The sequence below is a fragment of the Peromyscus maniculatus genome, chromosome 2 (assembly GCF_049852395.1).
Source record: "Peromyscus maniculatus bairdii isolate BWxNUB_F1_BW_parent chromosome 2, HU_Pman_BW_mat_3.1, whole genome shotgun sequence".
NCBI classification, from domain to species: Eukaryota; Metazoa; Chordata; class Mammalia; order Rodentia; family Cricetidae; genus Peromyscus; species Peromyscus maniculatus.
This window is the reverse complement of record NC_134853.1, coordinates 11314334-11340862: the sequence shown is the minus strand read 5'-3', so window position 1 is coordinate 11340862 and position 26529 is coordinate 11314334. Positions and strand designations below refer to the sequence as shown.

At 38.7% G+C, this 26529-nt stretch overlaps 1 protein-coding gene across 3 annotated transcripts in view; it reads right to left on the bottom strand.

Annotated features, from left to right (window-relative positions):
• The window catches only part of Hnf4g (hepatocyte nuclear factor 4 gamma), a 136231-nt gene that overhangs the window by 44456 nt on the left and 65246 nt on the right, over positions 1–26529 (bottom strand). For 2 of the 3 annotated variants that reach the window (XM_042270770.2, XM_076563773.1), the window contains one exon: positions 23823–23942. The exons of the other annotated variant lie outside the window; for it this stretch is intronic. The gene's annotated coding sequence lies outside the window, so the exon portion shown is untranslated. The remainder of the gene's footprint in view (positions 1–23822; positions 23943–26529) is intronic. 3 annotated transcript variants of the gene reach the window in all.

Genomic DNA, 26529 nt, shown 5'->3' with positions numbered 1-26529 from the left:
CTTTTCCTAATAAAAATTTAATTAAAATGTGCTTTGTTATTTATTACATACAGACTGTCAGGGGTCATTCCACTTCAATCACTGAGTGGTGAGCAAAGTTAATTATTTAGAGCTTGTGTTTCTACAAAGCACTTAAACTCTTACTAGATAATTAAATGGATCCAACACAATCTTCCTCGACAACAAGGACAACAAAAACCTCAAGCTTTGTTTAAAAAGTGGGAAGAACTACCAAATAACTATTTAAAAAAAAAAAAAAAAAAAAAAAAAAACGTGTGTCCCAGTATCAGGGAGCATTTTGCAGGTCCCATGAGATTTGCAATATGACTGTCTCTATTATTTCCTAAGGTCAGAGCAGTTACACTGAGGCTTTAAAAACTGAAAAAGAAATCAATGCTTTCCAACATTTTCCTATGGCTCTGTTTTCATTTTAGTGAATGAATGAAACTTCCAAACATCTCAGCTTTGAGATCTCCACATTTTTAAACTTTGTAACAGTCTTCCTTTGCCGGAAAGTGGTGAAGATGAGGTAGGAAGATTCTAACCCACAGGAGACTGCAGCCGCCTTCAGACTCATTTGCATATTCCAAAGGTATACCTGGAACACTCAGCATGCAAATCAGAAGGGCCACACAGTTAGGAGCTTAGAGACATCTTAAAGCAACATTTCAGCCCGTGATTGAGGAAGCAAAGAGGTGAAATGTCTTGTCAAAAGTCCACTACCAAGTTAGTGGGAGCAATGGGTTTACCAATCAGTAACTACCTCAAACATCTAGCTGTTCAAGTCAATGCCTGTCTTCAAAACCTTTTCAAAACAGTTTGAAAAAAAAAAAAAACTCTAAAAACTCAAGTACACTAGCCATAAAATCTTTCAAAAAGGAAATTTCTCAGTGGCAGTTAAAAACAAGTGAGTGTTAAGGAATACAATCCAGATTTTGGTTAAAATTTCATAATCATCTACATTACTGGAGAGAACTAAAAAAAATCCCCACCTTCTGTTTTTATAATTAGTATAGCTCACCGTACACTATAGAATCATGCAGATAAGAGGCTCAAGCTCATTTTCAAGCTTTCAGAAATAACTATAAGACCCAAGGGATGCTTAGCAGTAAGAAATAATTTAATTTGTAATAAAAACATCAAGGTCATAAAAAAACAAATAAGCATGACAATTATTTTAGGTCACCAAGGTAATTTACTGTTATGTGTGTGTGATTAAAAATGATCACACAGCTGAGAACTAAAGGTGCCAAATTGCTAAGCCTATCTGAATGTTATATAACAGCTAAAATTAAAATTCTTTGTTCCCATTGGTTCTGATCTCCTGGATGTTCAGCAACTGGATGCAGAGACCAAAGTCAATTAATATTGCCAAAGAGGAGAGGCCCCTTGACCCCTACCATCAGCACAAGTTAGGTCCCAGGGAATAGTGAAACGCCTTTGAAAGGGTCTTTCAACTCTGGAAAGTCACCCATCCACTTGATCAAAGACCCCACAAAGGCTTCAGGCACTGGTCTCTACTCAGTAAAGAGTCCATAATAGGAGCAATCCATTAAGGAAAAAAATATCCTCAGGGATTCCAAGGAATGTCACATGATCAAGAAAGCCTTGACCCATCCCAGTAGATGTCAAGCCCGGTAGAGGAAAAACCTAGAAAAGCCAAGGAGCTTATTCTACATCCTTAAAAGTAATCCCTAAAGAGCTTTGGCTGGCCTTGGCAGGAAAAGGCTCGTTTTTAACTGCATATCTACATGGTCTTAAACACCCAAGAGGAACATTCCACTGAAGACTAGAAGATCTGGTGATAAAGCAGAAGGAACCAGACTGGACTTACAAAGGGACTGAGCCCTTGGCCAGCTATCACGAAGGGAGGCAACTCAAAGAAGAACAGAAAACACGCTGTTTAGGAATACTGAGGCATTGCAAAGACTCTAAGATACCCATGGCATCTTGACCAACAGCCATAAAAGGTTCTGGTTCCCAGGCCCACTTGCTTTTCAAAACTATATTTCACCCCTCACAAGGTCTTATTAAGTACACAAACTCCTTTCAAGCTCCAGGACATTCTTAGCTAAATAAACCTGTCCAGATTCAAAGTGCCTTTCCTAAAGTGTTTCAGGGAAGATCTAAGAGAACTCTACCAGGTGCAGGAAACAAATGAGAACCTGGGTAGCTCCCCAACAATGACTCCAAAGACTAACCTTCATATAAGTAAATCTATGGGGACATGGTTCAAAGCTACTGCACTTAGACTTATTCCCCTGATGGGCTCCTGACAGTGACCAGGCTTACTCTTTAAGACATCCTATTCCTCTGCCAAGATGAATCTGTCTCCCTGTTAATGGGAATCCGATTCTATTTATCATTGCTACCATTATGGCTGGTTGAGAAAATTCCCATCACCATATGATCTGTTTTATTTATCCTCAAGACCAACCTACAGTGCCTCTATCTTTACTCCAGTTTTCAGCACCTAACTCTTAATTCTTTCTATGGGTCTCAATCCCCAAGGGATCTCCATAATATCACAGCACAACTGGAAGTCACTGATTTGCAGTGCTTAAATCTGCCTTCTATTACTTTCTAAGGTATTACTAACTCCAAGCCTTGGCTGGTTTTTTTTGGTAGCAAAATCAAGGTAAGACATTGCACCATTGCTCCTATCTCCCCACTCCCTCATGACCCACGGACCTTGGATGTTTATTCTAATCTTTCAATACAATATATAATTCTACAGCAATTGGTAACTGTGTCTTAGACAGGGTTTGTCCTGCAAATGGTAATTACTTGATCTACCTACTCAGTTGATCTTGTTCAGGGGAAAATGCCTTTGCGGGACATGACTCCTAGAGCTAACTATATGTGGTAATATTTTATTTGTATATCCCAATAAAGCTTATCTGGGGATCAGAGGAAAAAGCCAGCCACTGTATTAAATATAGAGGTCAGGCAGTGTTAGCACATGCCTTTAATCCTAGCATTCAGGAAGCAGTGATTACATCTAGACCTCTGTGAGTTCAAGGCCACACTGTGCTGTGGATATCGCTCTATATAAATAAAACACTGATGGCCAGTGACCAGACAGGAAATATAGGCAGGATAAGGAGAGAGGAGAATTGGGGAAACAGGAAGAAGGGAGGAGAGACACTGCAGCCACCACCAGGACAAGCAACATGTAAAGATACCGGTAAGCCACCAGCCACGTGGCAAGATATAGATTTATAGAAATGGGTTAATTTAAGATAAAAGAACAGTTAGCAAGAAGCCTGCCACGGCCATACAGTTTATAAGTAATATAAGCGTCTGAGTGATTATTTTATACGTGGATTGTGGAACTGCGAGGCTTGGTGGAACCTGGAGAGAAGCCCTCCAGCAACAGATGGTGCCCAACAGCTTGCATTTCCACCTTAAACCTGAGAATATTTAATAACCAATTCTAAACAGAGCCAAAAACAGGTTCCTGCTTCTTGTCTCGGAATGGCTACCCACTACAACACTGGGAAAAGAGCGAGATGTAGTGACACCACCTTTAATCTCAGCACTGGTTAACCATAGAGGTCTGGAGGTCTGTACAGACAGACAACAAGTGATAGAGCTAGGCAGAAAGAGGAAGTAATGTAGCTGGCCAGAGAGAGGAAGTAAGATAGTAGGGCAGAGAAAGGTATATAGGTGTGAGTATAAAGGAAGTAGCTCTCTCTGGAGGCTGAGGAGTTGGTAAGGTGAGGTTGGCTGTGGCTTGTTCTATTCCTCTGATCTCTCAGTTTTCACCCCAATATCTGGCTTTGGGTTTTTTTTTTATTAATAAGACCGTTTAGCAATTTGTGTTACAACTATACACAAAGATTTCCTCAAGTTGAGGAAGCTCCCTGGCTCCCTCATGCCAAGTTCGTGGTTTATCTCTTCTCATTCCTTAGCTGAACATTTCCTTTGCCTGAGTTCTTCTAGGAAGGCATTACCTCTCAGTGCTCCTATGAGGTGGGCCTAGGTCTGCCACTATTTCCATGAGGCCTATCTGCCATCACATTTGCTGTCATCACTGAAGAGCCCTTCCCTTGAGACACAGGACTCCCCTTGGAGTTTCTAGACTCATTACTCCTGTCATAAGGGAAGGACTGAATTAATTTTGGCTGCACTCTACAGCCTCCTGGAATAGGTTCATCCATCATGAAGTCACCTCATAAAATCCCACAAAAAAATCTGATCACTTAAGTTTTCTTCACTACTGGGACCATATGAACTAAAAACATCTCCTGTGAGTCACCAGCCAGGAGCATATTAGACACTCAGTTTTACATTACCACTTAGCACAGCAAACTGAAGTTCTTGTTCTTTTTAACAAAACTTTTCAGGATGGATGTGGTAGCACTTACCTATAATTCCAGCACTCCAGAAACAGAAGCAAGAGATTTTCTGAGTTTGAGGCTAATCTGTTCTAGATAGTGAGTACTAGGCAAGCTAAGGCTACAGTGTTAATCTTGTCTCAAAGCAAATGAAAACATAAACAAAAATTAGTTGTGCTAATGTGAACTATTTGTGAACAATAAAGTCTGACTTTCATATTGGGGTGTGCTTTGAGGTTTCCTGTGCTCAGGATACCACCCAGTGTTTCACTTGACTTCCTGTTGCCTGGAAGGTGTAGGACTCACAGCTCCAGCACCACATCTGCATGCAGGCCTCCATGCTCCCTGTCATGATGATAAAGGACTGACCCTCTGAAACTGTAAGTGAGCCCTAATTAAATGTTTTCTTTGTAAGAGTTGCTGTGATCATGATGTCTCTTCACAGCAATAAAAACCCTAACTAAGACACTGGGTCTGTTCTCAAAAGATTTTTATCGATGAGATCTGAAATCTGCAAAAAATCTGTGATGAGAGTTATATTCAAATGAGCTTTTGTGATTCCAATAAATCCCACTACAAAATCCCCAAGTTGCTTATTTTTGTTAATAATAAAAATTATTAGTTAATAATAAAAAGCATTATTTTAATTGATAATAAAAACAACAAAACCTCAATAAACTAATTACCACCATCAGAAGAACATAAATGCACAACTTAGAAAATTATAAACAAAAACCCAACATGGAAAATGTTGTTTGTAATAATTGTAATATATTAATCTCAAAATAAAACTTAATGCCTTGAATATTCACTAATTTTTAAATGACACCATATGAAGATATCATAGTTTATAGATAATCAAAATATTTTATACAGTGTTGATGGCAATATAAATTGCCTTTCTCAAAAAAGTGTGTGTCTGTGTGTGTGTTTGTGTGTGTGTGTGTGTGTGTAATGCAATAAACTGTTAAAACAGTCACAACTTTTGTCATAGTAAACCCAATTCTAAGAATGTATCTTCCTTAAGATTTAATATCCATAACTGCTCTTGGTACTTTAAAGGCAGAAATACTGTTTATAATCCAAAGGTTAAGACTGTATATTCTGCTTTCTTTCCTGATCATGCCCAGAATTTTATTGGTTTTTAGGATTATGGATTCAATTTATATGCATGTATTCTGAAAACAGTCTACAGTAATTCCTAGGCCCTTAGATGACCTGGAATTTCCTGTTTACTGACTTTAAGCTATTCTCATCCTTATTGAAGGATTATAGTTGTTACTGTGCCGTTTGTCAGACGTGACGCACCCACACTGGCACGCCCAGACTTCTCCATACCTGTCAACACTATTGCTCTAAATGATTCCAATCCTCTCTCTCCCACTCAAAAGAAAACAAAACAAAAATTCCATAATTCAACGGAGGAAGAGAGTTTTATAGGAGCAGCACCAATTCAGCTCAATCGTCAGGCTTTGGCAAAGACTTAGAAAGTAACAAACTAAGTACAAATGATGATTATGAATCATGTGTTCTGGTGATCCAGGGACAGACATTTTCATTGGGACAGGCAGTCGCCACTACAATATCTTGACAGGGGCTTTCAAAGAAATCTGAGAACATCATATGTTCAATCATCTTAAGTGTTTGTGTGTCATCAACACAGTAAAAATAATATACACTATTGATTAAATGAGCTTTCTGTACCAAGCCTTATGCTAGCCAACAGATTCTTGGGATTTTTGGCATTAGCATATCTGACGGTCACCACTACTTTTTATCTTTATTTTACAGAAATGAAACTAAGACTTAGAAAGTTTAGATGACTGCCCAAGATGTAATTTACAACAAAACAAATTCAAATACAGATATCCAGTGCCCAAGTCTCTCAGCTAATATTTCTCTTTAATGTAGGATCTCTCTTGAAATACTTATGAAACATGTGCTAAGACCCTATGCTTTCTAGTGACATCATTTTGAAGTCTCATTGTTTTCCAGTTCTGCTTCTGTCCAGAGAATATATATATATATATGTGTAAAAACTATATTTTATATGTGTTTTGTACTTTGTATGAATAAATGTATATATATATATATATATATATATATGTGTGCTTTGTACTTCTAAAATATAAATAAGCTGTTTCAATCTGCAAATCTGATTTGAACAGAACATTTTTAATATGCTTCTAATAGACAACTGGCTTACCACCAGGATTTTTCTGTGGCATATGAAGTCATGGATAGCCTATAAATATCCTTGCTGATAATGCGTGTGAGTAAGGTGTTACCTGGAGTAACAAGGTACTGACTTTATATTTTCTTTACACGTCAAACTGTTTTAAAGTGATTTACAAATATACTTGCACATTAATAACTAATAATATGTGCTAACAGTTTATTCATAATGTTACCCAAAATGGCAGTACAATGAGATTCCTTTTCTTGATATATGATTTGAAAATGGCATCTCCAAGTTATGAATTGTCTCAACATTCTTGATGTCCCTGAAAGTATCAAAGTTTATAATCTCATTGGTCTAATTTGTTTTTTTCTTTTGTGGATATCCTTTTAATGTACCATGTAAGGATCAACGGCCTACTCTCGGGTCACAGAGATGTGAAGCTATATTTCCTAGTTCAGCATGACAGCTCCAGCAGTATTCCCATCACTGGTCATTCTGAGTTGTTTTTACATGGTTTCAGGCAGGGGTTTAGCTTCATTGTTTTGCTTGCCATTTTCCAGGTTTCCTAACATGGATTTTGAAAAAGGCTATTATTTGCATGTTGAGTTATAGATGGTCTTTCTCTTATAAGAATCAATTAACCATAAACGACTGGGTTCTAGTCCTTCCCATTTATCTATGTATCTATTTTCTAGGTTAGTCTTGTACACCTAATTATTCATGGTTAGTGTATAGGAATGTAAATGGTTTTTATATTGACTTTGAATCCCATAACCTGTTGAACACATTTATCAGTTTTAATAATTTTCTTGGATTTTTTTAAATAACTTTTCGATATAATAAGCAATATTATTATCTGCAAATGGAAATAGTTTTATTTTTCTTTTCTTTCCTGTATATGCTGTCTAGAACTGCCAAAAAAAATTAAGTTGACATTACAAATGCAGGCATCCTTATCTTGTTCCAAATCTTTGGGGAATGCTTCCAGTCTTCATTATTAACATGATTTTAGGTAGATTTTTTTCTAATAGGTGAGCTTTATGTCGTTGAATATCTATGCCTACTTGATAAAGTATTTAACATGAAAATGTATATTTTGCCAAACACACTTTATGTTTACTGAGGTGTGTATGTGTTTGTGTGTGTGTGTGTGTGTGTGCTCAGTTTAATTCTATTAGACTTTTTTTTTTAGTGTTTTATTTGTGTGAAAAAAAAATCCTATATACTTATGCTGCATAATCCCTTTTTGCTTGCTGGACATGTGATTGTTGCTCTTGTTTTGAAACAATGTCTCACTAGTAGCTTGGCTCACCTGAAACTTACTAAGCCCATGAGGCTGGCCTCAAACTCATGGCAATCCCCCTGCCTCTGGCTCCTGAGTACAGGGATTAAAGGCATTCACAACTACAACAGTTGCAATCCTTGTTCATGGTGCATTTGGTTTATTGATATTTTGTTAAGGGCTTTGCATCAGTCTCGAAGGGCATTGGTCTGTGACCTGTCACTTATTCCTGACATCATTACCTAGTTAGAGGATCAGAATAACACAACACAGAATAGGCAAAAGTGCACCCTTTCCCTTCAGTGTTCCAAAGTATCTCAAAGGATCCGTGCATCTTATAAAGCTTTCTATGAATTGTCGGTAATTTTAAAATCCAAGGCTTTTCATGATCAGAATTTTCAAGTTACTATTGAATCATTTTACTTACTATGTATCTATTCTGCTTTATAGAATAGATGTCTTGAGTTCATTTTGATAATGTGTGCCTTAAAAGTTTTTCCTAACCATTCTAGGAATAATTCTAATATTATAAAGTAACAAAAGCTTGGCATAGTCAGATATCTAAAAGTGACTGAAAAAAACTCAAGGAGGAAAAAAAACAAAAAAAATGATAATAGCAATTAAAATAAAATATTTTCTGCAACCAGTTGATAAAAATTTCTTCTCTTCAGTACCTATGAAATGTTAATATTTTTCTCAGGAAGTCATTTGTCACTTTCTCATTACTGTGGTTTATACCTATGTTAATTTCTCCACTGTTAAAGTCCTTCCCTTAGGTGGACTGTGTCCACTAGTTAGCACTTCCTTCCACAAAGAGCCAGCATGATTTCCTTGGCCTAGTGAACTTAGACATGTTTGGATGAAATAGGATGGTGTTTTTCTACAACTATAGAAAGTAGATCTGGATTTAAAACATGAGTCCAGCAAGCACACTTGTCTATAACAGAAGACTTGATAAGGATAGTTTGGTATATACACACAAAGGAATTATTTCCAGACATAAAGAAGAGAAAAATATGTCATTTTCAAGAAAATGGAGGCAACTAGAGATAATCATATAGATCAAATTAGCATAGACTCAGAAGAATATGGGAAATAAATGTGTGTATACATATATTTACACACATACCATACATGGACAATGACATGAAAATAGAATCCAAACTGTCTTGGAATAGAGAGAACTAATTTGAAAGCTGGGGGACAAGAAAGGAGAGCACAGCATAGAATGGAAAGATATGCTTCAAATACTTCATATGTTTTCATAAAATGATCATGTATCAGCAATTTAATGAAAGAAATAATACTCAAGAATTAGAGAAGTTCTGTTAGGCTAGGAATGTAACTTTCTGGGAGCAGTCTTGCCTAGCACACATGGGTCTAAGTGTCTACGTGGAATACAATGCAGGTGAGTGTATACACAAACAGAAATACACACACACACACAAACATAAATGCACACACACATACACACACACACAAACATAAATACATACACATACACACACACACACACACACACACACACACACAAAGCAAACTATTTTGAAGGACCCTTGGATAGCTTTATCCACCATTCAAACATAAACTGATAAGATAATTTTGATTTTGCTGATTTTGATTTCCACTAAAACTGCAATTTACAGAGTCACAAAAGTTTATCCAGATACGCTGAAGCAGAGCAAAATCACTTTTTATTTTCATATCATTGCATAAACAAGAAGGCATTGGGATCACTCCATCATGGCAGGCCTTATTTCTGTGTTTCCTGTGTCTTTTTTTCTTGTTCTCTGACTGGAGTGACATTTATATTGTGGACTTTTCTGGAATAAAAATCAATGTTTTATGAGTTCTTTCATGACACGAATTACAGGTGTTTGAGCTTTGCAGAAGGATCTTCTCTTTTAATAAATTAAACAGTGTAGGTGAAGAAATCATCATGCATTCCAATACTGGAGAACAAATTCCCTTATGTTATAAGGCAGGAAATTCGGAGTTGGGGATACAGCTTGGAGGTAGAGAACTTGCATAGAGGACTCAAAGATATGAGATCATCTCTAGTTTAAAGATGTGGGGGGGAGAAGCAGAAAGAAGAGGAGGGGTAGGAGGAGGAAGAGGAGGATGAGGAGGAAGAAGGAGAAGGAGGAGGAGGAGGAGGAGGAGGAGGAGGAGGAGGAGGAGGAGAAGAAGAAGAAGAAGAAGAAGAAGAAGAAGAAGAAGAAGAAGAAGAAGAAGAAGAAGAAGAAGAAGAAGAAGAATTCTAATATAATTCACTTAAATAACTACCAGGTTACAAACTCCCAGAGAAAAACTGAGACATGTAAAACATCCATGTGAGGAGTACACATTGAGGGCTGCAGGAAACATAAAGATATGAATGAAAACATCCAAATGTTAGGAAGTTTATAAACCGTGGACTGAGTTGAAAATAATTTAAAATGTTTAGACATATTCAAGAGGCTAGTAGAGCTCCTTAAGTAGGTATCAGGTAAGCTTCATGGCAAGAAAGAAATAAAGAGTTAACAGTGAACAAAATGCTGCTTTAACATTAATCTGTATCTTTCAAGAAGTCTATTGCGAGGCAAGAGTGGTGGTGTATGCTTGCAATACCAGCTTCAGGAGGGTGAGGCAGGAGCTCTGATGCAAAATACAGGCAAAATACAGCAAATACACAGAGCAAGACCCTGTCCCCCGAAACCAAAGAAAGAGACGTTCATTTTACAATAGATTTTGTTTTAATTTTGTATCCTCCAAAAATGTTCATACTATTCACAATGTTAAAATTAGATTAATGGTTCTGGAGGGATGGTTCAACAGTTGAGGGCACAGTTTGCTCTTCCAGAGGACCTGGGTTTGTTTCCCAGCACCCGCATGAAGCCTTGCAACCTTCCCTAACACTGGTTCCAGGGGATTGAAGCCCTCTTCTGGCCTCCACATTGTGCACAGACATAATGCAGATAAAATATCCATACACATAAAAATAAATAAAGTTGGACTAAAATGTTAAATTATTATTGAGACCAGCCCCCAGCTCCCATCCTGCCTCCGACTTCCCTTCTGAACAAGAGGTGAGTATCCAGGCCCAGCCCGGACCCCATCCCTGGGCACCAGCCACTCCAGGGAAGACCTGCCCAACTTGGCCCCAGGTTCTGGCCACCTGGCAGGTCCCCTTCTAGCCCCACCAGGAAGGATCCCCTTCTACAAGACCCCCAGCAGCCCCTGAAACCTCTACGCCCTGCCCCCACGCCCATCCTCCCAAGACCCCAGACACTTCCTGAGACTTAGAGACCGGCCCTCAGCTCCCACCCTGCCCCGGACATCCCTTCTGGACAAGAACGCCCATCCTGCCATGGACTTCCTGTCTGGACAAAAGCTCCCTTCCTGCCCAGACTTTCCATCTAGATAAGACCTTCCATCCTGTCCTGGAGTTCCCATCTGGACAAGGGAGCTCCCATCTGGACAAGAGAGAGAGATTCCTGAATCTGTCAGCTCTGTCTGAACCAAGTGCACTGATAAGACCAAGAACGAACCACAAGGAGATGGGTAGATGTCAAGGCAGAAGTACATACAAAAAAATGAAGAGCAGTACAGAATCACCAGAACCTAGCCCACCTCCAACATCTAGACCTGAACATCAAAAATTGGAAGAAGCAGAAAAAAACAGCCTTATGAATAACATCATGAAGAAGGTAGAGGCTTGTGTAGAGGAAAAGACAAAAAAAATGGGAAGAATGCTGTAAACAACTAGAGGAAAGGGCAAACAAATTAGAAGAAAACAATAAAGTCCTGGAAGAAAACAATAAAGTCCTGGAAGAAAACAATAAAGAACTGAAAGAAAATCATGAAAAAGCAATGAAACAAATAAAGGAAACAGTCCAAGACCTAAAAAGGGAAATAGAAAAAATGAAGATGACACAAACAGAAGGAATGCTTGAAATAGAAAATCTGAGTAAAAGATCAGGAACTTCAGATGCAACTATAACCAACAGAATGAAAGAGATGGAAGAGAGAAACTCTGGTGTTGAAGATACGGTAGAAGAAATAGATTCATCAGTCAAAGAAAACACTAAAGCCAACAAAGTCATGAACCAAAATGTCCAAGAAATTTGGGACACCATGAAAAGACCAAACCTACGAATAACAAGGATAGAAGAAGGTGAAGAATACCAACTCAAAGGCACAGAAAATACATTCAACAAAATCATAGAAGAAAACTTTCCCAACTTAAAGAAGGAAATGCCTATGAAGATGCAAGAAGCCTATAGAACACCAAACAGACTAGATCCCTCAAAAAAGTCCCCTTACCACATAATAATTAAACAACTAAACATACAGAATAAAGAAAGAATATTAAGAGCAGCAAAGGAAAAAGGCCAAGTGACCTATAAAGGCAAACCCATTAGAATAACACCCGATTTCTCAATGGAGACTTTGAAAGCCAGAAGGACCTGGACAGATGTAATGCAGACACTAAGAGACCATGGATGTCAGCCCAGACTAATATACCCAGCAAAACTTTCAATCATCATAGACATAATGAACAAGACATTCCAAGACAAAGCCAGATTTAAACTATACTTATCCACAAACCCAGCCCTACAGAAAGCACTAGAAGGAAAATTCCAACTTGAAGGAAGTCAGATACACCCTCAAAAACACAGGCAATAGATAAAGCCACAGCAGTAAACCCCAAAGAAGAGAAGTACACACACACTACCACCAAAAATAACAAGGATGAACAATCACTGGTCATTAATATCCCTTAATATCAACGGACTTAATTCACCTATAAAAAGACATAGGCTTACACATACGAAAGCAGGACCCATCTTTCTGCTGCACACAAGAAACACATCTCAAATTCAAAGACAGACACTACCTAAGAATAAAAGGCTGGGAAAAGAATTTCCAATCAAATGGTCTTAAGAAACAAGCAGGCGTAGCCATCCTGATATCCAGCAAAATAGACTTCAAACCAAAATCAATCAAAAGAGATCAAGAAGGGCATTAGATACTCATCACAGGAAAGATCCACTAAGATGAAGTTTCAATTCTGAACATTTATGACCCAAACACAAGGGCACCCACATATGTAAAAGAAACATTACTAAAGCTTAAACCACATATAAAACCCCACACATTAATAGTGGGAGATCTCAACACCCCACTTTCACCACTGGACAGATCTCCCAAAACGAAACTTTAACAGAGAAATAAAGGACTTAACTGATGTCATGACCCAAATGGACCTAATAGATATCTACAAAACATTCCATCCTAACAAAAAAGAATATACCTTCTTCTCAGCACCCCATGGAACCTTCTCTAAAATTGACCACATACTTGGCCACAAAGCAAATCTCAGCAGATACAAAACAATTGGAATAATCTTCTGTGTTCTATCAGACCACCATGGTCTAAAGTTCGATTTCAACAACAACAAAAACTACAGAAAACCTACAATCTCATGGAAACTGAATAATGCTCAACTGAATCACCAATGGGTTAAGGAAGGAAGAAAGAAAGAAAGAAATTAAAGACTTCCTAGAGATCAACAAAAATGACACCACATACCCAAACTTATAGGACACTATGAAAGCAGTGCTAAGAGAGAAATTCATAGCACTAAATGCCCACATAAAGAAGTTGGAGAAATCTCACACTAGTGACTTAACAGCACACCTGAAAGCTCTAGAACAAGAAGAAGCAAAGTCTCCCAGGAAAAATAGATGCCAGGAAATTATCAAAGGGTGAGGTGAAATCAATAAAATAGAAACTAAGAGAACAATACAAAAAAAATAATGAAACAAAGAGTTGGTTCTTTGAGAAAATCAACAAGATAGACAAGCCCTTATCCAAACTAACCAAAAGACAGAGAGAGAGAATCCAAATCAACAAAATCAGAAATGAAAAGGGGGACATAACAACAGACATTGAGGAAATCCAGAGAATTATCAGGTCATATTTCAAAAACCTCTACTCCACAAAACTGGAAAACCTAAAAGAAATGGACAATTTTCTGGATAGGTACCACATACCTAAGTTAAATCAAGACCAGATAAACTATTTAAATAGTCCAATAACCCCTAAGGAAATAGAAACAGTCATTAAAAGTCTCCCAACCAAAAAAAGCCCAGGACCAGATGGTTTCAGCACAGAATTCTACCAGATCTTCAAAGAAGAGTTAATACCAATACTCTCTAAATTATTCCACATAATAGAAACAGAAGGAACATTACCAAACTCCTTCTAAGAGGCTACAATTACCCTGATTCCTAAACCAAACAAGGATACAACAAAGAAAGAGAACTACAGACCGATCTCCCTCATGAACATTGATGCAAAAATACTCAATAAAATACTGGCAAACAGACTCCAAGAACACATCAGAACAATTATCCACCATGATCAAGTAGGCTTCATCCCAGGGATGCAAGGGTGGTTCAACATATGAAAGTCCGTCAATGTAATACACCATATAAACAAACTCAAAAAAAAAAAAAACCACACAGGATCATCTCATTAGATGCAGAAAAGGCATTTGACAAAATCCAACACCCCTTCATGATAAAAGTCTTGGAGTGATCAGGAATACAGAGAACATACCTAAACATAATAAAGGCAATTTACAGCAAGCCAACAGCCAACATCAAATTAAATGGAGAGAAACTCAAAGCAATTCCACTAAAATCAGGAATGAGGCAAGGCTGTCCACTCTCCCCATATTATTCAATATAGTACTTGAAGTTCTAGCCAGAGCAATAAGACAACATAAGGAGATGAAGGGGATACAAATTGGAAAGGAAGAAGTCAAGCTTTCCCTATTTGCAGATGACATGATAGAATACTTGAGTGACCCCAAAGATTCCACCCAGGAACTGATAAAACTTATAAACACCTTCAGCAACATAGCAGGATACAAGATCAACTCAAAAAAATCAGTAGCCTTCCTATATACAATGGACAAAGAAGCTGAGAAGGAAATCAGAGATACATCACCCTTTACAATAGCAACAAATGACATAAAATACCTTGGGGTAACACTAACCAAGCAAGTGAAGGACCTGTATGATAAGAACTTTAAGGCCCTGAAAAAAGAAATTGAAGAAGATGTCAGAAAATGGAAAGATCTCTCATGCTCATGGATAGGCAGGACCAACATAGTAAAAATGGCAATTTTACCAAAAGCAATCTACAGATTCAATGCAATCTCCATCAAAATACCAACACAATTCTTCACAGACCTGGAAAGAATAATACTCAACTTCATATGGAAAAACAAAAAACCCAGGATAGACAAAAGAATCCTGTACAATAAAACAACCTCTGGAGGCATCACAATCCCTGACTTCAAGCTCTACTATAGAGCTACAGTAATAAAAACAGCTTGGTATTGGCATAAAAACCGACATGTGAACCAATGGAATTGAATTGAAGACCCTGACATTAACCCGCACACCTATGAACGTATAATTTTTAACAAAGAAGCCAAAAGTGTGCAATGGAAAAAGAAAGCATCTACAACAAATGGTGCTGGCATAACTGGATATCAACGTGTAGAAGGCTGCAAATAGATCCATATCTGTCACCGTGCACAAAACTTAAGTCCAAGTGGATCAAGGACCTCAACATAAATCCAGCTACTCTGAACCTGCTAGAAGAGAAAGTAGGAAGTAGTCTTGAACGCATTGGCATAGGAGATCACTTCATAAATATAACACCAGTAGCACAGACACTGAGAGAAACAATCAATCAATGGGACCTCTTGAAACTGAGTACCTTTTGTAGAGCAAAGGATACGGTCAACAAGGCAAAGCAACAGCCTACAGAATGGGAAAAAGTCTTCACCAACCTCACATCTGACAGAGGACTGATATCCAGAATATATAAGGAACTCAAGAAATTAGACATCAAAACCACCAACAGTTCAATTAAGAAATGGGCTATAGAACTAAACAGAATTCTCAACAGAGGAAACTCAAATGGCTGAAAACATTTAAGGAATTGCTCAACATCCCTAATCATCAGGGAAATGCAAATCAAAACAACTCTGAGATACCACCTTACACCTGTCAGAATAGCTAAGATAAAAAACATTGAAGACAGCTTATGCTGGAGAGGATGTGGAACTAGGGGAACTCCCCTCCACTGCTGGTGGGAATGCAAGCTTGTACAACCACTTTGGAAATCAATATGGCACTTTCTTAGAAAATTGGGAATCAATCTCCCCCAAGATCCAGCTATACCATTCTTGGGCATATACCCAAGAAATGCTCAATCATACCACAAGTGCACTTGCTCAGCTATGTTCATATCAGCATTGCTTGTAATAGCCAAAACCTGGAAACAACCTAGATGCCCTTCAACTGAAGAATGGATAAATAAATTGTGGCACATATACACAATGGAATACTACTCAGCAGAGAAAAACAATGGCATCATGAGGTTTGCAGGCAAATGGATGGATCTAGAAAAAATCATCCTGAGTGTCGGTAACCCAGTCTCAGAAAGACAAATATGGTATGTACTCACTCATAGGAGGATACTAGATGTGGAACAAGGATGACTGGACTGCTACTCACATCACCAGTGAGGCTACCTGGAAAACAGGACCCCAAGAAAACCACGGGCATCACCCAATGATGGAGAAATGGATGAGATCTACATGAATAGCCTGGACACGAGTGGGAGCAATGAAGGGTGAGGGTCGAGGGAAAGAGAGCGGGAGATCCCAGCTGGATCAAGAAAAGAGAGGGAGAACAAGGAATAGGAGACCATGGTAAATGAAGACCACATGAGAAAAGGAAGAAACAAAGTGCTAGAGAGGCCCACAGAAATCTACAAAGATACCCCCACAAAAGACTGCTGGCAATGGTTGAGAGACAGATGGGACTGACCTACTCTGGTGATGGGATGGCCAAACACCCTAACAGTTGTGCCAGAAACCCCATGCAAGGAGTGGGGAATCCGGATGCAGAGATCCACGGCTAGGCCCCGGGTGGAGCGCCGGGAGTCTAATTAGTGAGAAGGAGGAGGGTTTATAGGAGGGAGAATTATTGAAACCAAGGTTGGATAAAGCACAGGGACAAATTGCCAAACGAATGGAAACACATGAACTATGAACCAAAGGCTGAGGGGCCCCCAACTGGATCAGGCCTTCTGAATAGGTGAGACAGTTGATTGGCTTGATCTGTTTGGGAGGCAACTAGGCAGTGGTACCAGGTCCTGTGCTCATTGCATGAGTTAGCTGTTTGAAACCTGGGACTTATGCAGGGATGCTTGGCTCAATCTGGGGGGAGGGGACTGGACCTCCCTGGACTGAGTCTACCAGGTGGATCTCAGTCCTCTAGGGAGGCTTTGCCCTGGATGAGGTGGGAATGGGGGGTGGGCTGCGGGGAAGGGGAGGGGGCAGGAAGGGGGGAGAACAAGGGAATCTGTGGCTGTTATGTAGAACTGAATGATATTGTAAAATAAAATAAAAGGAAAAATAAAATAAAAAAAGTAAAAAAATTATTATTGAAGAAGTAATAGATCTTAGATACTAGTTTCGGTGTTATGTCCTTTATCTCATGGGTCTTTAAATGATTATCAGAAAGACAGCTTTACAGATATATAGTTCACAAAAGCCAAAGATTTTGTTGGAAAGGAATGGGATATGTAACTGATAATTAATAACGCAGAAACATAATGAAATATTGATATTATTTTCCTTTTTCAATAGGATGGGAGTTACGTTAATTACTGTAGTGTCCCTCTTGACACAATATATTTACTAAGTGGTAAATTTTATATGACAAATTGAAAATGTGCTGACTTTTAGACACTTGACAAATTTACAACTGTCCAGGACAAGACTATGAAATACCAGCATATCAGGAGCTCCTACCCACGGAGAATTCTCAGGACTGTGGAAACGTTGACCCCACTACCTGAAAGCCCTGTTTCATAATTTACTCTAATCCTGACCAACTGCACTGAACATGACAAGAATATATGTAAACACATGAGTATTTTCTAAATGCAGATTGCAGACATATTACAACTCTACAGGAGTTAACCACATGGAAATAAACATGTCACTGCCATGATTTCTAATGACAGGGCATGATGAAAGGGGTAGGGAGGCTTTATTTGATCATTTAATATTAAAATCTAAAAAAATATGCTGTGTGGAGTGTAAAAACACAAATGGAACAGGCAAAGCATTCCTTTTGTTCTGAACTCAGTGTCACGTTGGCTCCTTTATTGTCTTCGTCATTTTGTGACTGCACTTTTTATTACTTGATGAGATGAACAGCTTATTCCTGACACAAATTACTCCTCAATGGAAACTAAACTCGAAAACAGAGCCATCTCCTCAAACCCCAAAGTGGTCTTTGCATAGGACTGGCAGGCCACAATTTAAATCAGTTTAAATTTAAATGACTATTGTTAGCATTTAAAAAAGAGGTATTTATTATTAAATCAAAATATATTTCCACATTTTTGCATTTTGATACATGTTTATGCATATGCTGAGTTGGGAGAATTATATGAAATTGAGTATTTTAAAGATGACACACCACTACTATTCATTCATTCAAGAGAAATAATGACCACTTATATTCAAAGCACTAGTCTAGATAATAATTTCAAGGGTTAATAAAGCACGCCACCTGCACTTGATAAGAATGTTCCCAAGTGCACATGGTTCATAGTATTTTAATGTGCAATTTTTATTTGTTATGTTCAATAAAAAGAAATTGATGTCTGGTCAGGAGCTGCATACTCAATGGCCACAAATTAAAGCCCAATTTGTGCAACTATAATGAAAGACCCTATTAGTGTATGTCACATTATTTCAGCCAATAAAAATCGTTTAAATTTAGCCATATTTACCACATGAGTTTTCCTTGGACACCTTCTATATTTTGAACACAGCATGAGGGAGCTGAGGGGTAACGGCTTTTCCTTATTTTATTTTTTGACCACATTTCAAACATTTTATTTGATTATGTGTGCGGGTGATTTACCTGAACGAGTATCTGTGTAGCACATGCATGCCTAGCGCCCATGTGGCCAGAAGAAGATATTCTGAGATTGGAGTTATATATAGATGGTTGTGAATCTACATGAGGGTGCTGGGAATTGAACCTGGGTCCTTGGGGAGAGCAACCTGTGCTCTTAATCCCTGATCCATTTCTCCAGTCCTCATTTTCCTCATTTTCTTAATCTTCCCGTGCCATTTACCTCATACTTCCTGCTAAATTATTGAGCACAATTTTGTAAACCCCATTACAGTCTTTGCCTTCTACAGGAAGGTTTGGCATTCTAGTCACTCAGACTTTCCCACATTTTAAAACAAAGTATGGAGTCATACTTTCCATGAACAAATAGGTTCATGATTATTTGATGTGCATGTATATAGGTAAGTATGTATATATATATATATATATATATATATATATATATATATTAATATTCTTATTCCAATATTAATACAATGGTCCTTAGGCATACGACGTTTGAAAATGCCATTTTTTTTTCTAATAATGGAAAATAGAGCAAGAGGGAAATTAAGAAAAAAAATGTATGGAAACTTACTGAGGACAAGCTTACAAATTAAAAAAATAAATAAATTAAAAACGTAAGCCAAGCAGAGATGGTTCGGTGGAAAAGCACCTGCAGCACATACACACCTGACGACTTGGGTTCACCCTCAGAATCAGAAGTGGAAAAAGGGAACCCACTCGTGAGAACTGTCTTCTCACCCCCGTGTCTGAACTGTGCCTGCACGTGCTGTACAAGCACAGGCACACAGGCGCGTGCACACAGCTAATCATAAGTACAATTTTAATGATTGAAAATGATTAATGAGATGGCTCAGCAGGTCAAGCAACCCCTGCAAACCTGGTGACCCAAGGTCCCTCCCCCAACCCAAGTAAAGAGAGGAGGAGAGACCTGAGTCCTCAAAGCTGACCTCTGGTCTCCTCATGTTCATTCCTGCATGCATGCCCTCCACACACCATGCATGCACATGTGCTAATAATAATGCCACCACTACAATGAAATAAATAATAATCAGAATTCAATATCTTTTTAAAACCCACAACCCAACCTAATGAAATAAATAAAAACTGCAAATAAACATTCCAATTCTTGTATGAACAGGAATAATATATGTTTATCAAATGTTTGAATGAGCAAGAGGTAAAAATCATTATGAAGGTTATATAAAATGACTTGAAAACACCATTGCTAAAATAGATAAGACAGAAAATACATGATTCTTAGAAATATTAAATTTGTAAATAAACTATTTCTCCTAAACTGAATATTATTTTTTATTTTACAAATCAATATCTTATTTTTCAATTTTTATACATCCCATACATAAAAGGATACAATAGAATAGATAATCTTGCACCATTTTTATAAATACTCACTAGGTATCAACATTTGCAAAGTAAATTTTCAAGATATAACTTCATAACATTTCCCTTCACGGTTCATTTTATAAGAAAGAAAGGACGTCTTCATGGTTGAGAAAAATCTAAAACTCTTAGTTTACGGAAGTCTAGTTCTTCCCTGGCAGATCCTTAGCTTCTGACTTTGTGATGGCGTAAAAGTGATGACCCTTCCGTGGAAGCACCAGTTTGATTTCGAAGTGTGACCTCTTTCTCAGTCATGGACATGTAATAGGAAAGCACTCCCAGAACTGGACCACGGCTCTCTACAGTGCTGTAGCACACACAGACTCCTTGCTGTTAGGAGAACCTCCCTGTCTCTCTGACGGTGGAAGGGAATACACACAGTCTGCTATGGTAGGGGCTGCTTTTTCTCTCATTATTTTTTCTCAAAGAAGTTAGTGTTATTGCTTGTAAATCAATACTAAAAAATGTGTCTTTGGCCTTCCTCTTGCAGCTACTGTGTGAACAGGATGAGCGGCTGTGTCAACTGGGGCGGATGTAAACTCAGTGGACTTTGGTATGGCATGGGACAAATTGCATTCAAAGGCTTTGATTCTGCTCTTCAAAATACAAGACCCATTTCTTAAAGCCACTGTGAGGAATGCACGAGATACATTTAACGTGAAAAATCATGTATTCTAGGAAAGAAGGCAGTGAATTTGGTTATTATTGGTGAGAGCCAGGCATGTATAATGTGTACAAGTGCAAGTGGGTACAACAGTGCTCCAAGCTGGTGTGGGACCATAAATTTTACATGAAAATTCTCTGCTCTCCAGAACATGTAGCTTCCCCTTTACTATGCCATCATGTTGCTTCCGAAAGAACCGAACTGTGAAAGAATCTTTCCTCTCTCTGTCTGTTTCTAGCTTGACAGTTTTAAAGGAAACAGTCATAGGACCACAAATACTGTGTACAGTCTCAGATGCTAGGCCCTGGTTAAGAACAGGAGGAAGCTACTTGGTGGGAGTAATAGGGAATGACTGGTTGGACAAAGGAGACTTCATGTGGACCATGCAACATCACAATCAAGGAAAGAAACAAGCATTCCCTGGTAAGATGGTGCATTCCCATAGTACTGGGAAGACTAGAGTAATAGAATTTCAAGTTCAAAGTCATCCATGACTATGAAACAAGCTTGAGTCCAGTGTGCACTACACCATAGCCTGCCTCAAAAAATCAATGAGGACTGGCAAGATAGCTCAGTGGATAAAGGTACCTGCTGCCAAACCTGACTGAATGACTATCAGGACCCGAAAGGTGGAAGCAGAAAACTGACTCCCATATAGTGTCCTCTGAACCCCTCCTCCAATAAACAAATCCGTATGTATTTTTAAATTAAAAATAAATGAAGAAAAGTGAGGAAAAAACATGTGCTACATGCCAGGAGTTAACACCAAAATATGTAAAAAAAAAAAAAATACTCATTTGAAAACCACGTTTCTTTCCAATTTGCTTTTCTCATGACGTGTCTTGTGCACAGACCCTGACTAGAAATAGCTGCCTGTTCTCTACTTAGAAGACTTCATGATCCAAACCCCTGACCCATGACACCTGAGCATTCCCCTTTTTAATTAGAAATAACAAGTATAGTGTTTTAGGGATCCAAATTTCTACAATAAATATGCCTATAAAATATTATAATATGAATGTATAAGAGCTAACAGTGTACTTTTATTATCATGTATCTACTGTGATTGAATATCAACAACATGTCACATTCATCACAGATACCCAGTGACATGGTTCCTAGCTTATACATTAGACTTTATAATATGAATCTTTTTAAAAAATTAAAAAATAATTTTTATTAATTTTATACATTTTTAATTGTGACTAGCATAATTTTGAGTTATGGTTGGTAATTTCCAACATGCAGTTCATGAATACTGTTTCTCTAAATACTTTTAAGGAAAGAGGAGCCTGTGGTCTGCTTCTGTACAAAATATCTTGGTGTAGGAAGAACCCCAAACTATCCTGGTATTTAGTCCTGTCATATAAGGGAGGGGGAGGTACTTCTTATGCAACTATGCTAGGACTCAAGTTTATTATCACATGCAGGCTTCTACTAATGCTTTGTGCAGATAATATAATTACCACTATTATTATTTCACTTTATAGTAAGACAGAATGGTATTCATACCTAAAGTCACAGAGTTCATTTGGCAGAGAGAGAATTAAGGATCTCACACTCTGAAAGTGTGCCCGAGACAGTTGGGTTTTTTGAGGGGTGAGGTATGTGTATGTATTCACTTGTATATACAAGTACATGAGGATGAATGTGCACATGTGTGGCCTTGGCTGTGGAAGCTAGAGGTCAATATCAGGAGTCTTTCACTGTGACCATCCACCTTGCCACCTTGTCTTTTAAAATTATATCCCGTGTGTGTGTGTGTGTGTGTGTGTGTGTGTGTGTGTGTGTGTGTGTGTGTATGTACTTGCAGAGGTCAGTTTTCTTCTTCCACCATGAAGGTCCCAGGGACTGAGCTCAGGCTGTCAGGACTGATAGGTGTCTTTACTCACAGACCTGCCTGGCATGCCTTTCCACTTTGCCTTTTTGAGACAGGGTCTCACTGAAACTTAAGCTCCTTGATTCTTCTAGGCTGGCTGGCCAGCGACAAAGGTGCTCCTTGAACTCGGGTCCTTGGGCTTGTGCTGCAGGCACTCACTGACTGAGCCATTTCCCTGGCCATCATCAGTTGGAAGGATGGATATGAAGAGGACTTCTGTCAATTTCTAAACCCTAAAAGCCACTCAAGTAGCTCTAGCCTGAACTCCCCACGTTTGCACTCATCCTGAGCTACCAGTGTAAAAATCAGATAGAGGAGGACAGAGAGCCGCCAGACATGAATACGTTTCTCCTGCATACAATGTGAGTGTTAGTATGCACGTGTGTGCAAATGCATGTGCACACTCTTGCACGTGTGTGAACTTCAGACAGCTAAAAGCAAGCCATCATGATCTGTGCAAGCTGCCCTGTTGGCTGGGGATAAAACATATTTCTTACAATAAAATTATAAATATTAAAAAAAATTCTGGTTCACAAAAACACCAAAAAATCCCTAAGTGATAAAGAGTAATTCATAACAGGACACATTTGCAATTTTTTTCTGAGTACTTATGTTATGTAGGCTCAAGCAGATTGTTTCCTCTGATAAAAACTGTCAACAGGAACTGCCCCCCCAATAAATATTATTCGAGTACTTGACATGTTTTATTTTTAAAGTATGCTAATTGGCCAGTACTGGGCTCAAAGTTGCCAGCCTGTCTGGTCCTCAGTCTGGCCTCTCTGTATATAAATGTTGATGATTTTTATAAGCAATATTTCAAAACTAAGAAGCTGACTTGAGATGCAAGCATAATACTAATCAGGCAGATCACATCTGTAGTATATGACAGGAACCAGGGAGCACCATATCATTGTGGTCAGTATATCTTTTGAAACCTTTCCATAGAGATGAGACCCTAGAAAGCACAGCTAAGTCCAACAAGAGGACACGAGATCTTTACAAGGTGTCCAAGTGATAAATAATTTACACAGCAATTTAGCAAGCTCAGCAGGCACCACTTACAGGCTGTGGTAGGGAGTAGAGTCAGTGTTTGTAGAGAAGAGTGGGATCAATACAAGGAGTGAGTTGTCAGTTTCTTTCTCTAGTGTCGATATCTCAGGCTGGCTGCTTTCACTGTTGCTCCTGTGGAAACAATTTCCAAAAGTATACTATTGAGTGACATGTTGCATGGATTAAATGATTTACTTTAATCCCCTACCTGCATGTTGAAATACCAGTAGCCCAAAAGGAATACTACATAGCCTGAGAACAACGTGGCAGGCAATAACCTTGTGATCTGGGAATGGCTGATACTTAAGAAAACCCTGTTAGTATTACAAGAGCTATCCAAACATTTCTTCGTGAGACATGGACACGAAAGACATGGACCACCTAGCTACCTGGAGGATCAAGCCCAATATTGAGAGAACTGGATCCGTGGATTTATTGCTTAGCTTCTCTGTGTGTCAGTTACCAGATTAAAAGGTGGTCTGAACTCAGAACACTAATGAGAATTGTAAACTTCCACTTTGTACCTATGTGCATGTACGTACCTAGTGGGAAACATATAAAGGGTCTAAAACTTCAAGCATGGTCCTAGCACATTATAATTTAGCACACTAACTATCTCATTAAGGAAGTGGTAGGCAAAACAGCAGGCAGACTCTGAGGCGAACAACAAGAAAAGATTCTAACTTATAGCCATGGAGACAGGTTTTAAAATGTAGCCTTTTGGGCCAGCTAGATGGCTCAGTGTTTAAAGGCTATCGATGTTAAGCCTGATGGCCTCAATTCAATCCCTAGAGCCCACATGATGGAAGGACAGACTAGAGTCTAGCAAGCTGTCCTCTGACCTCCAGCAAATGTGATAGTACACAGGCCTCTTGTCCTGTGCAAAATAAGTAAATGGCTTTGGTTTTGTTTCTTTTTAACCTTGCTTTACAATGCTGTTCATAAGTCATCTTGTAAATAGGAAGACAATTGTAACAGTTCTAGAGCTGCCAGCAAGCTACTAGATGACCTGCAGGATACTAGTAATATAGAAACATTTGTCCTTTAATCAGTAAACTGACACACAAGTCTGGGGATCCATTTCCTCCTCCAAAGTTTAGTTCTGTGCCGATTAGGACCCTAATATGTGGAGAAGGTGGGAGAGATGTGGCTGCCTCTCAGCTCCTTCAGTAACAACAGGAAACCTGTAGCTTGGGCTCCATCAAACGCCTCTGGGCATTTCTTTGTGCTTTTCAGGCCATTTGATGAGCATCCTCAGCATCCTACCTCACTTGAGGTGTGAGGGGCCTGAGAGCTAGCATACAATTAGAGTGCAATGAGGAAAAGATGCTGGGGGTAGACCCTAGTCAAAGTGACCCATGAGGGTTTCTCCAAGAAGAACATTGGAGCAGAACCTTAGAGGGGCCATCAAGCAAAGAATGCATCCAGAGGATGACTGAGAGACTTCTGAGGAAGGGCTGACCTGCTTTGTGCACCAGAGAACTCATTACTGGAGATGTGTTTCCTTAGAGGAACCAAAGGCTCGGTGTGCGTGCGTGCGTGCGTGAGTGTGTGTGTGTGTGTGTGTGTGTGTGTGTGTGTGTGTGTGTATATACCTCCTGACATTTTTTACAACAGGGACTATGAGGGAGAATTCCTGGAAAGCAGCCGTGTCTGCAAAGACTGACTGATTAAAAGTCCAGTGTTGTGGAGACGTTGGGATGTTGCATCTCCTGAGGTAAATTACCTCATTTTGAGCTGGCTTTAGCCCCACAAATAGCCGTTCTTTGCCCACCTCTGTGTCAGAACTAACATCTGTGACTAACAGGTAAAAGTCTTTGGAAATCTATTAACTTGGCAGACCACTAACTTCTACCAACCCCAAAGCTCAGCATATTATATTATCAGATATGTTTAAGTCTTATTGAAAAGCTTTCCCCATGCTGCTGTAATGACCTCTCTGATGTCATTTTAAATGTCTTTTAAATTTGCCTTGATTTATGACTTTTCTTGCTCTGTAAAATGGAATAACTTTATGAAAATGCTGGAAGATGAACTTTGGGGTAACATGTATTTCCCAGTCCATGGTCACTTAAAGCAGCTCGAAAATGAACTACCTCTTATACCCTTTAAGAGGAGAGCCATGGTTTTTGCATGCACAGGTCAAAAAAGGAAAATATAGTCAGTTTTGTAAAATTTTATTTCACTAAAGCAGTAACAATTTGCATTGTAAAAAGTAGCATCCATTTGACTTTCCTTACTTGAATATTCCATGCCTTTATTTTTATATGTGTAGTGATAACAATAAGGTACTCATGATATGTATGTAGCTGGGGAGTTCCTGATAAAACATCCTGATATATAAGAGACTACAAGGTCACTCATCAATGCAGATGCAATTTCTCACTTACAGACATTAATAGAGAGAGAATAGCTGTAAGAAATGATTACAAAGATTATTTGTTAAGAAAGAAACCTGCTCTACCTTTAGTGGATGTTATAATAAGCTCTAGGAACTAGAACTTAAAATGTTACCTGTGCTTTCTTAAATTCCATCATTAGTTTTATTTTAAAGGGAACGATTATATGATTCATTACATAAATCCAACTTGAAATAAATCACGATGAACTTCAGTGAAGAATGATGGCAGAAGACATAGTTTCCATGGAGACAAACCAAGGCATCACCTCAGGGCTTGAGACTGCAAAGGCACCAGGTGAGGTCCAGGGGGCAGTGTAA